Source organism: Balaenoptera musculus, chromosome 7, assembly GCF_009873245.2.
Source record: "Balaenoptera musculus isolate JJ_BM4_2016_0621 chromosome 7, mBalMus1.pri.v3, whole genome shotgun sequence".
NCBI lineage: Eukaryota > Metazoa > Chordata > Mammalia > Artiodactyla > Balaenopteridae > Balaenoptera > Balaenoptera musculus.
Window position 1 is genome coordinate 66,593,025 of NC_045791.1, and position 12,805 is coordinate 66,605,829.

The 12,805-nt window shown below is 36.7% G+C and overlaps 1 protein-coding gene across 4 annotated transcripts in view; it reads right to left on the reverse strand.

Annotated features, from left to right (window-relative positions):
• Positions 1 to 12,805, reverse strand: part of TFPI (tissue factor pathway inhibitor) — a 70,018-nt gene that overhangs the window by 39,712 nt on the left and 17,501 nt on the right. The window contains exon 1 of one of the 4 annotated variants that reach the window (XM_036858584.1): positions 10,780 to 10,927. The exons of 2 other annotated variants lie outside the window; for them this stretch is intronic. The gene's annotated coding sequence lies outside the window, so the exon portion shown is untranslated. Of the gene's footprint in view, positions 1 to 10,779; positions 10,928 to 12,805 lie in introns of those variants that run through there. One more of the 4 variants, XM_036858582.1, reaches the window with a different exon arrangement.

Below are 12,805 nucleotides of genomic sequence, written 5' to 3' on the forward strand. Positions count from 1 at the left end.
AGGTGGAGAGCTACAGGAGACTAGCACAGATTTGGTGGACCCTAAAAAAGTCAGGGGTCAGAGAATAGGAAAATGTCAAAACACTGCAAATCTTAATGTAAGTATATGAGTTTAAGGGTGGAGTGGACAGGTGTAGCTTCCAGAAGAAAGCAAGGGTGTTGGACATAAAAAACTATGAGTATGCTCTATAGCAAGCCATAGCTAATTAATGACTGATACTGAACTTGAATTCAAGTGAGCAGATTGCTAGTTCAGTACTTTTTCTTCTCCACAATGTTGCCTCTGAAAAGTGACCAAAACCACTAAATATTTCAATTTCTAAGAGCAGTGTAGAAGACTGATTTGGGTGCGCCACTGAAAAAATAGTACAACTTGTTATAACATTCATAAAACTGTAATTTGTGGAGATCAACTAGAGTGAACTGATGTAATTATATATTATTGTAATGAACTTATTTTTAAATTTCAAAATGCATTATTACATTGTAAAATGACAAACAAGATAGCAAACCCGACCTGAAGCTATGCATTGATTAACACACTTCTTACACATCCTTGTACCTTTCTGTACTCTATTGTCTTAAATAGCTGGCCCCATTAAAAATATGTATTACCCAACCTGGTATCATACACAAAAATTGATTCAAGAGAATTCAACCATCTAAATGTGAAAGATAAAACATTAAATTTTAGGAGAAAAAACATATGAGAATATATTCATGATGAGGTTGGCAAGCATTTTTGAATCAAGATATAGACAGCACCAATTAAAAATAAAATACTGATAATTGGATTTCATTAAAATCAAGAACTTCTGTTCAACAAAGGAAGCACCATTAAGATACTGAAAAGGCAAGTTGTGAGGAAGTATTTGAAATTCATACATCTTAAGATTATATATTGAAAATGTATAAAGAACTACAAATAAATATGCAATTAAAAATGGATTAAAGATTGTACAGGCACTTTTCAATAGGTTATATATATATACAGTCAATAAGCATATTAAAAGATGCTCAACATCATTACTCATCAAAAAATACAAATCAGCACTATTATGAGATACCACAACTAAAATTAATAAAAACTGACAATACAAAATGTTGGTGAGGATGTGGACCTTTAACATTGGTGGGATTATGCTATGGTCTGAATGTTTGTGTTCCCCCAAGTCCTTATGTAGAATTCTAACTCCCAAAGGTGATGGTATTAGGAAGCAGGACATTTCAGAAGGGATTAGATCATGAGGGATGGGATGTGTTCTTATAAAAGAGATCCCACAGAGGTCCCTTGTACCTTCCATCATGTAAGGACACAGTGAGAAGGCACCAGCTATGAACCAGGAAGAGGGTCTTCACTCTTGCTAAATCCTCTTTAATTTGTGATCTGTCATCAGAAGTTATTTAAGCAAGAATATATTACATGAATGTGTTGAGTCAGTGACTAGTTGTGCATAATAATATGTTAGTCACAAAGGGAGATTTAAAAATCTAGAGAAAGCCTTGACCCTTAAGGAATTTATGCTCAACCAATTGAATTAAATACAAATGCAATGTTAAGTGCCAAGATGAATTGTGAGAATATCTTTGCATATACCAGGCACATAGTAGTGGGCAATAAATATATGTTAATTTATTTACCTTGAATAAAAATAGTATTTATACATTAGGGAAATAAACTAGAAATTCTAAGCTCAGCTCTGCCAGCAACCTAAGTAACCTTCGGAAATTTACGTTTCTGAATCTGATTCAAAAAATGCTTGACTTGGGCTAGATTGTCCTTAAATTACATTTCAGTTCTAAAAATTTATGCATTTGAACTAACACATTTTACTCACTTTGCGGAATAACATAGTTATGTCATATAACTTACATTTTATAGTCACTTTAATGATAATTTGCAGCATCAATTTTAACCTTTTTAGTGAAGGTATGTTCCTAGAATACCAGTTCAGCAAGATGTTATTAGTTATTATATTTAAAAAGTGTTCATAGATTAATATATATTTATATCTAAGTTTAAAAATTTATATAGGTTTCTTAACTCTAGGACTTTTAAAGAATCCTTAATGTGATAATGTGCAATAGTATCTTCTATGGGAGATATAGTAACTGCATTTCCAAATTTATATGTCAAGGGACTATTTTCCCATAAAATATTTTCAGAAAATATCTTGAGAGATAATATTACAGATAAGAAAAAGTCAGTAGGTTTTCCGAGCTAGAAAAATATTAAAAAGTATGATATGCTTTGTGTATTAATAAAATCCAGCATGTATGGAAAGATGTTGAGAGGGCAAAATTATAAGTGGAATTAACAGCTAGAATGTTGCAAATCAGATTGAAATTATGAAAAGGGAGTTATCAGTGAACTACAGAGAAAGGGGCAGGCATTTTGAGTTAGTATTGATAAAACTGAGTCATTGAATAGATACAGAATATGAAGGTCAGAGGATTCAAGTATATGCTGAGTGAATTGTTGTGCTAGTCATACAACTTGGTAAATTAATATAAATATTGATTGGCGTACATATTAGGGATGAATTCGGTCAGGACAGATTACATTTTTTTTTTTTTTTAATGAAAGCTTCATTTATTTATTTTTGGCTGTGTTGGGTCTTCGTTTCTGTGAGGGCTTTCTCCAGTTGCGGCGAGCGGGGGCCACTCTTCATCACGGTGTGCGGACCTCTCACTGTCGCGGCCTCTCTTGTTGCGGAGCACAAGCTGCAGACGCACAGGCTCAGCAGTTGTGGCTCACGGGCCCAGTTGCTCTGCAGCATGTGGGATCCTCCCAGACCAGGGCTCGAACCCGTGTCCCCTGCATTGGCAGGCAGACTCTCCACCACTGCGCCACCAGGGAAGCCCAGGACAGATTACATTTGAGGTTATGTTTTCTAAGTGGAACAGTATAAGGGCAGTTAAAGACACAAGGCAGGAGATAGGAAATATTTTGCTGTAGCCCCATCATCATCATTAGGGAGGATCATTTTGACAAGGGAAAAGGTGTCCAATATGTCATTCCCAGCTCCCCTTTCAACTTTATTTCCTGTCAGTCTTTTCTGTAATTACTCAGCTTTATGGATACTGTCTACTAATCCCTTGGCTCCACTGAAGCTGTTGATTCTTGAACATAGCATATTCATTCTAGGTTTAGTACTTTAAATTTGTTATTTCCTGTCATGGGAGCACTCTTCTACAAGATCCTGGAATGACAGACTCCCTTCTTTTAGTTAGGACACTTATCAGGTATCCTCTCTCTAAAAGACCTTCTTTGAGCACCATATTTAAAAAGTAACAACCACCAGTTCCTCTATTACTCTCTACCCCCAATAACTTGAGGGTTTTTTTTAAAGATTTTTTTGTGTTTTCATTATTGAATTGTAGGAGCTCTTTATATATTATGGATATAAGTTCTTTGCCAAATATATATAAGTATTCTATCTTGGTCTATGTCTTATCTCTTCAATTTTATACGTATATTTTGATAAGCACAAACTTTTAATTTTGATAATTTCAATTTAAAAAAATGTTTCAATAGCTATAACTATATCCACAGAGTTGTATAAACATCACCACAATCAATTTTAGAATATTTTCATTACCCTATAAGGAAATTTCTCACCCTTTCGCCATCACCCCCAGCAATTTTCCCATCCCCACGTTCCTAGGAAACCATAAATATAATTTCTGTTTCTATATATCACCTAATTCTAGACATTTCATATAATGGCTTTGAGTCTGGCTTCTTTCATTTAGCATAATGTTTACAAGGTTAACCCATACTGTAGCATATATCAGTACTTAATTTCTTTTTTAAAACTTATTTATTTATTTTCGGCTCTGGTGGGTCTTCGTTGCTGCGCGCAGGCTCTCTCTAGTTGCTGTGAGTGGGGGCTACTCTTTGTTGCGGTGCGCGGGCTTCTTATTGCGGTGGCTTCTCTTGTTGCTGAGCACGGGCTCTAGGCATGCGGGCTTCAGTAGTTGCAGCACACGGGCTCAGTAGTTGTGGCTTGTGGGCTCTAGAGCGCAGGCTCAGTAGTTGTGGCACACAGGCTTAGTTGCTCAGTGGCATGTGGGATCTTCCCAGACCAGGGCTCGAACCCGTGTCCCCTGCATTGGCAGGTGGATTCTTAACCACCGTGCCACCAGGGAAGTCCCAGTACTTAATTTCTTTTTATTGCTAAAAGTATTCTATAAATATACCACAATTTATTTATCCATTCATCATTTAATGAACATTTGTGCTGTTACCACTTTTTTGATATTATGAATAATGCTGCTATGAACATCTGTGCACGAGTTTTTGTGAGGACATATGTTTTTATTCCTTTTAGGTATATACCTAGGAATGAAATTATTGGATCATATGATAGTTCTGTTTAGTCATTTGAGGAACTGCCAAACTGTTTTCCAAAGCAGCTGCACCATTTTACATTCCTAAAAGTAATGACTTGTTTGTTTTTGGAATAGCACTTATCACCACTTACATATTTATTTGCATACATAGTCACTGTCTCTCCATCACTACAGCATTTTCCATTCTTAGCATAACATTCACAATTCTATGTTCAATACCCAAAATAATGACTGACATAAGGATAAATAAATGAATTAATGTGGATAAACTTTGTGAATTAAAATTAGGTTACAATATGGATCATTTGATATATCCATACAGTTTTATTTATTTCTACCAATCCCACCAAAAAATAGACATTAGAATCAATATGATGGAATGTCCATCTATCCACATTTATTTTTCTAATTGTGTCTTTTGTATTGCTTATTCCACTTTTCTGGAAGTATAAAATATTTTAATTGAAAAATTTGTTTAAAAAGAAATTTTTCAAAGAAAATGTAAAATGAATAGAGTAGATTTCTATTTGTAAAATTTTGCTTAAGTGATAGGTAATTTGCAACTCAAAGAAAGAAGACAGGGTGATTGCTTAAATCCAGTCAAGAGATGGTGAGTGTGTAGGAGAGATGACTAAAGAAAGGTGTGCTTAGAAAAGAGGTAATTAGGTGAAAGAAATGTATTATTTATTACTTCACTATTTATTTATGATATTAATATTCTTGAGAGGGTATGTGAAAGAAAGGCAAGTGGTCTGTGTGAATCTAGTAGGTGAGGGGCCAAAAATGGAAAGGAAAAATGAAGAACTTTGAGGTTTTCACTTGTTGAGGATATGAGCTCATCTATGAACTTCATATAAACTATAATACTCTTAAAAATCCTATCCTATATGAAATATTACACCCATGTTAAGAAAACTGAAGCTCAGAAAGGGAATATAATTTTTCCAAGTAGAATGAAACTGAGCTAATACTTGCACCTATATCTGTGTAACCTCAGAGCTCAAGGTCACATCACCATACAAAGCTGCTGTCCCAAGAATTGGTCAATCTGTCTCAGCATTGTCTAGAAAGCACCCTACCTCCAGCTGCCTTCAAGGTTATTCTGGTTTGCTTGACAAGTATATTACTGTGGTAGAGGTGGCTATATCCCATATGGAAACCAAGAGCCATCAAATCAATCCAAGTAATGCCCTAAGTAACATCTCTCTCCCTCCCTCCCTCCCTCGCCCCTTCCTCCTTCCTTTCCTCCTCCCTCCCTCCCTTCCTTTTGCATGTTTAGTGGTTAAGAGGAGGGATCTGGATTAACACTGTGATATGAGCTGAACTGTGTCCTCTCCAAATTCATATGTTAACGTCTTAACCCCCAGTACATTGGAATGTGACTGTATTTGGAGATAAGACCTTTGAATAGATAATTAAGGATAAATGAAGTCATTGGGGTGGGTCTTATGACTGGTGTCTTTAGTAAAAAAAAGAGAACACAGACACACAGAGAAAGACTGACTACCTATAAACCCAGGAGAGAGGCCTTAGAAGAAATAAACCCTGTTGACACCTTGATCTCAAACTCTAGCCTTCAGAACTGTAAGGAAATACATTTCTGTTGTTTAAGCTACCCAGTCTGTCATACTTTGTTTATGGCAGTTCTAGTAACCTAGTACAGACTGTAAAACTTTAAATACCAGTTCTGTACCTTACTAGTTACGTGAATTTGACAATATATTTATCCTCTCTTTGCCTCTATTTACTCATTTATAGACTGGGTATTTTACTAAAACCTATTTATAGAGTGTGAGGATTAAATGGAAAGGTCATTAGAATGATGACTAATAAATTTTAGCTATTATAATCATTTTAAGTAATCCTTGACATCATTTTGGGTGTAGTGTAAAAAAGGAAGCAAAATATTTTGCTTATTCTTTGTTGAGCTATATTGAGCTTATTCTTTGTTGAGAATGTCATCTCAGACTCTTTGAAAATCTAAACAATTGAAAATATAGCACTGATTTGTAAAGCCCTTAGGCCCAAACTGAGAGACATTTTTGTTATAATTTGGTTAGGTATGGGAGGTTTCCTGGGCTACAAGTTGTAAGATGAGGCAGTACAAATCTTAATGTAAAATGAATGTTTTTCTAAGAATCCAAGTCCATTGGAGCTAGAAATATGTTGGCAATTTGGCTTTGGTGAGAACAACTCAAAGGAAATGGCAATGGATGTTGATGTGGATGAGAACTTGTGGCAGGATTCAAAGAGCAAAAAGCTCACAGGTAATGGAAGAGACCAATAGTAGGCTGGAAGGATAGCGTTAAATTTCTTTCTTTCTGTTTTTTTTTTAAATTTTGGCGGTGTTGGGTCTTCGTTGCTGCATGCGGGCTTTCTCTAGTTGCTGCGAGCGGGGGCTACTCTTCGTTGCGGTGTGCAGGCTTTCTCATTGAGGCGGCTTCTCTTGTTGCGGAGCACGGGCTCTAGGCGCGCAGGCTTCAGTAGTTGCAGCACGTGGGCTCAGTAGTTGTGGCATGCAGGCCCTAGAGCACATGGGCTTTAGTAGTTGTGGCTCATGGGCTCTAGAGTGCAGGCTCAGTAGTTGTGGCGCATGGGCTTAGTTGCTCCACGGCATGTGGGATCTTCCTGGACCAGGGATCGAACCCGTGTCCCCTGCATTGGCAGGCAGATTCTTAACCACTGCGCCACCAGGGAAGTCCCCAGCATTAAAGTTCTAATACATCATTTTGGGAAAGGCATATAACAACATGTAGGCAGTTATTACTCTATTCTATCATTAGTTTTGGGGTACACTCTTGTTATTTTGTCATCTTATAAATTTATCTGGAAAAATCACATGTTGTGTTTACGTGTATATTATCATCATGATGCTTATATAATTTAAACTTCCTAGTTCAGATTTTCTTTATCACACATCATTGAACTTTTTCTTTTTTAAAATATTACTATTAATCTCTAAGTTTAATGAGTACTTTGCCATGTCTAAAAGAAATTTCATGTTGGCTGCTTATTTATTTGCAGTGTAGCAATGAAAGACAGGAGAGACAAAACCCAACAACCAGAAAAAAAGAAAAAATATAACTTGAAAAATAATTCCAATTTTCTGCTCAGCAGTGGCAATGTTGTTATCCTCTTGGTGTTTAATACTTCCCTCCACTCAATTTGGCTGAACCCTGGGGGAGCTGCCCACTAAAACCTAGAGCTTGTTTTTATCTCTAACCTTTGTGCTTTCTTGGCTGTTTCTCATTTTGGGTGAGTTTGCAGTGCCCTAACACCAAGGATAATGAATGAAGAAAGGTAACATGAGAATAAATCTACAGTAAGTGGAGGAAGACAAAAAGCCCTATTGGTATTCTTACAGTTTCTTTTTTTTAATGTTTTGAAGTTCATTTTTTATAAGTAGTATTTTCAACTGAAAATTCCCAAATATTCACAACAATTAGAGTTTGGAAATGGATTTTTGTTAAATATATTTCTCACTAGACTTCCAACACTTGTTCCGGAATAGAGTTACTGAAATTGCATAATCTCAGTGAGAGATTTGAGAGCCAGATTTTTCTCAGGAAAAGAGTATTTTTCTAAATAAATACATTGTGAAAATACAAATGTTTGGGCAGTTTCCCAAGAGAGATGTAAGGCTGTGTAACTGCACGGTTGCCACATACCAAATTCTAACAAGTCAGTACAGAGCCTTATCTCTTCATTAACTTCCCCCATGGATCTCACATTACTGAGGCATTGAGTCATCACTATAAGCATTATTTTGGTATCAGGATTATTTATCTATGACCTACAGTTAAAATTAAGATCAAATTTCCTGAGGCTCTGGCTGTATGGTATATTCACCACATTTATTTTAAGAATGATAATAGAAGTACAAAGATATATCATTATAAAACATTTGTATTTTGTAATGATTTATTATTTTTTGAAGTGGTTTCTTACCTATTAGGTTACTGTATCTTTTTTTTTAATTTATTAAATTTATTTATTTTTGGTTGGGTTGGGTCTTCGCTGCTGCAAGTGGGCTTTCTCAAGTTGCGGCAAGAGGGGGCTGCTCTTCGTTGCAGTGTGCAGGCTTCTCATTGTGGTGGGTTCTCTTGTTGCAGAGCACGGGCTCTAGGCACGTGGGCTTCAGTAGTTGTGGCACACAGGCTCAGTAATTGTGGCTCGCAGGCTCTAGAGTGCAGGCTCAGTAGTTGTGGCACACGGGCTTAGTTGCTCCGCAGCATGTGGGATCTTCCCGGACCAGGGCTCGAACACGTGACCCCTGCATTGGCAGGCGGATTCTTAACCACTGCGCCACCAGGGAAGCCCCAGGTTACTGTATCTTGATAATAATGCTGTGTAGCCAGTGGGGCAGGTATACTGAATTTATGTTAGAGATACATGGTTTGTTTTCCAACCTCATATGCCCAGGTGGCTAGTAAGTGACAGAGGCAGGATAGGATCCCAAAGCACCCTTAAAATAAACAAGATTTGTGGAATAGAGACCAAATCCAATGCAGGAAACTATAATTAAATGTATTAATCACTTAGTCTCTCTCTGTTTACTTCTTTTTGCGATATACCTTTATTGTGACTTGAAGAAGATGATTAGGCAATATCACCATGGGAACTACGGGATAAAAATTGATTTCTCAAAATAATTGATTTCTCTGGTTTGCTAATCCTACAAGTACAATTAACTGACCAATATAAGTTTTTACTGTGATCATCACTGTAATTTTTGATTCAGTAAGTTGTCTAAATGTTTTCTATTCCTAGCTTTAGCTCTACACTTCATTAGTAATTATACTTATTACTGTGTAAATATTTCCACATCACTCTATCCATATATATGGGTAGCTAGTTTTTGGCCCAAGCCTTAGCGAACCATATTAGATTAGGCAATAGGTCATAAACCTTAGAAAACTTAGGTGTTTGCCTCTCATACCTGGGAAGAGGATACAGAAGTTCACCCATCAGTCAAAGCCTGAATGAATAGATTAGAAGAAGTCTACACAAGGGAACATCTAAAAGAGGTACTTGAAAAATCTGTTAAGTAACATATTTTCTCTTTTTTCCCCAAACTTTAGAAGAAATAGAAACCACATATACACGCATTTAAAAAAATCTTGGGGGCTTCCCTGGTGGCACAGTGGTTGGGAGTCTGCCTGCCAATGCAGGGGACACGGGTTCGAGCCCTGGTCTGGGAAGATCCCACATGCCACGGAGCAACTGGGCCCGTGAGCCACAATTACTGAGCCTGCGCGTCTGGAGCCTGTGCTCCGCAGCAAGAGAGGCCGCGATGGTGAGAGGCCCGCGCACCGCGATGAAGAGTGGTCCCCACTTGCCGCAACTAGAGAAAGCCCTCACACAGAAACGAAGACTCAACACAGTCATAAATAAATAAATAAAAGAACGTGAATTTCTTTAAAAAAAAAAAAAAATCTTGGCTAAAGACTAGAGTTGAAAAGAGCAAATTCCTATTTTACTTAAGCCCCATTTCAAACATGTAATTATAGTCAGCTCTTGAAATATCTGGGATTAATTTTCATATTGTCGATTAAGTCTTTGTTTAGATTTTCTCTCTAGATGCCTGCTTTTAAGCCACCTTATTTTTGTTTTTACCATGGGGTGGTGAAATTACAGTTTGTCACTTTAATGATAATAAATCATAATACGAAAAGCAGTTTCCAATAATGAGCCTTAATTATTATTTCTTTCTCATTTATATTTCACACTCTAAGAGAATGTTGTTAACTTATCCTCATTTGATAGAGAAAACAAACAGTGGTTCAAAATGATAAAATAACTTTTCCAAGAAAACAGCTTGTAAGCGGTTGTGCAGATGTACTAATTCTAAAGCAAATGCCTTAGTTATTGCTTTATACTGTCAAATTAAAAAAAAAGTTTTGGTAAAAGAAAATGTAAATATTAGTAAAAATTATATTTACACATTCCTCTGTGGATTGATTAGTGTGATTTGTTGTAATAAAAATGGTTAAGTCAAAATTTGAAAAAGACACTACAGATTTGATTAAGGCAGTCATCATCTTAGAATGGAACCATGCTCCAAAGCATGTTGGCAGCGTAAGGTTTTTGGAACTCTGAGCATGCAATATTATAAAGGAAGTTTATGTTGATAGGCCAGCTGGTAAAAAATGAGTGAAAGAGCCTCAATGCTTAAGGTAGGCAATCATCAGTGACCTAGTCCAGGTTAGAGGTTTGGCAAGAATGCTGAATTAGACCTCGTTCAAGGTAGTTTTTCTTTGCTATCACTTCCAACCAGCCAACACGGCTTGAAACGGATCTTTGTTAGGTAAGGATACAAGTGATTTTGTGGATAAAGCTCACAGGAGCTATCTTAGTCTACTACGGCTGCCATAAGAAAATACCATGAACTAGATGGCTTAAACAACAGAAACAAATTTCTCACAGTTCTGGAGGGAAGTCCAAGACCAAGGCATTGGCAGAATCAGGCTCCTGGGGAGAGCTTTCTTCTTGGCTTGCAGAAACCACCTTCTCTCTATGTCCTCAAGTGGCCTTTCTTCTGTGTGTGCATATATAGAGAGAAGGATCTCTCTCTCCCTTCCTCTTCTATAAGGTCACCAATCCTGTCAGATTAGGACACCACTCTTATGACCTCATTTTAACATTAATTATCTCCTAAAAGTCTTATGTCCGAATACAATCATATTGGGGATTATGGTTTCAACATATGAATTTGGGGTGGGAGGGACACAATTCAGTTCATAGCAGGAGCCCTCCTAGTTTCTTAAGAAAGTATCTCTAAACTTGGTTAGTAGATTTGTTTCAGAAGCAAGGGTCACTTCCCTTTTGTCATTAGTCTGTGGGAAGAGATACATCAGCCCTAGAGTTTGCTTTTTAATGTGTAAGCCAATTCTTTTCTTTCTGCACAGTTACAGACTACCATGTTCTATTTCTTGTTGCTTAAAAATTAAGCCTGAGGCAGGACTGGCCATGGCCTGCCACATTCCTATAGGAAATATAGAATCACCTGTACTATAAGGATGCTTAGTATCCAGTTCTCTCAATTTATGTGCTTTTGTTGGGTTTTTGTTGTTAATTACTAAGAGGGGATGTGTTCTGAGAAAATTGTTCTGTATAATCTCATCTAGGAAGAAGGTGTCTTTTAAAGTTCACAACAAGAAGGAAAGACTTGGCAGGTAAAACAGACCCTCACTGCCTAATCCCTTCTCTGCTTCATTCCTCAACTGTAATCACAAATCATGTGTTCCAGAGCAGAAAGCACTGCCCTGTATGTCAGTCCTTATAACTTGAAATTAGAGAATAATTTTTACTCAGCCAGTTAGTTTTCTGGGCTATGAAATTACTGAGAAGTTTTATTTTAAGATTGGATTTTTTTCATAATTTTGCATAATAAAGTTTATTGAATTATCCTAAGGACCTGAAAACTAAGTATGTACCATTTGCTGCAAGATTTTAGGAAAATGAGAAGTTATGATTACTCTTATGGAAAAGGATGTAGAGACACTCCCAACTGCAGCAGAGAGGAAATTCTGTGGTAAATCCCTACTCACAGGGTCTTCCTTACCTCTCCACCCCTGGAATCATGCTCTGATTCAATCTCATAAATGCTATGGATATATTGGTTCTGTATCAAATCTCTGCTTAAATGGAGTCTTTTCAGAATCCTGCCTTGAACACTGAGACAAAATAGCTCCATGATTATGTTCCATTCCCTTTCATGTTTTTTTTTAAATCACTGCACTTATCCCTATGTAACACATTTTCTTACTATCTGTTTTCTCTGTCCTTAAAAGCGGCAATTATATCTGTTCTTTCTGGTATCTAATAGGAGCTCAATAAATGTTTATAGAACAAATCAATGAATTAAGGGTTCTGCAAAAAAGAAAGTAAAAAGTCACTGGAGAAATTTAAAACAAATGTATAAACTAAAATTATTTAAAACTGTATGAATGAAAGGGAACATAATGGACTTCAATTATAACTTAATCCTCTACTAGAGATGACAATAAGTATTCAACTAATTATTTCTTCCTTTTCTCCACCCTTACTTCTAAGAAAACCTGCCCATATTCTCTACTCATAAAGTCAGCTCTCCAAACTCCTACTGAATGGATAATAATGAAGTCACATTAGCATCTGGCCACTGCTGACTTGCCAAGGGGTAGACATATATACAGAGTCAGATGATTTGCTGGTCTATAGAGAGAGGTGTGGTATAGACTTCCAGAGAGGGCCAAATAACAAGAGCTCACTAGAGAGGCTGCGATGGTGATCTTAGTTGTTCTTTTTTCTTTTATTTATTTTTTATATAGCAGGTTCTTATTAGTTATGTATTTATACATATTAGTGTATACATGTCAATCCCAATTTCCCAATTCATCCCACCACCAACAGCCCCCTGCAACCCGGTGATCTTAGTTGTTTACATTCTAGTCTCTGCCTTAGCTCAT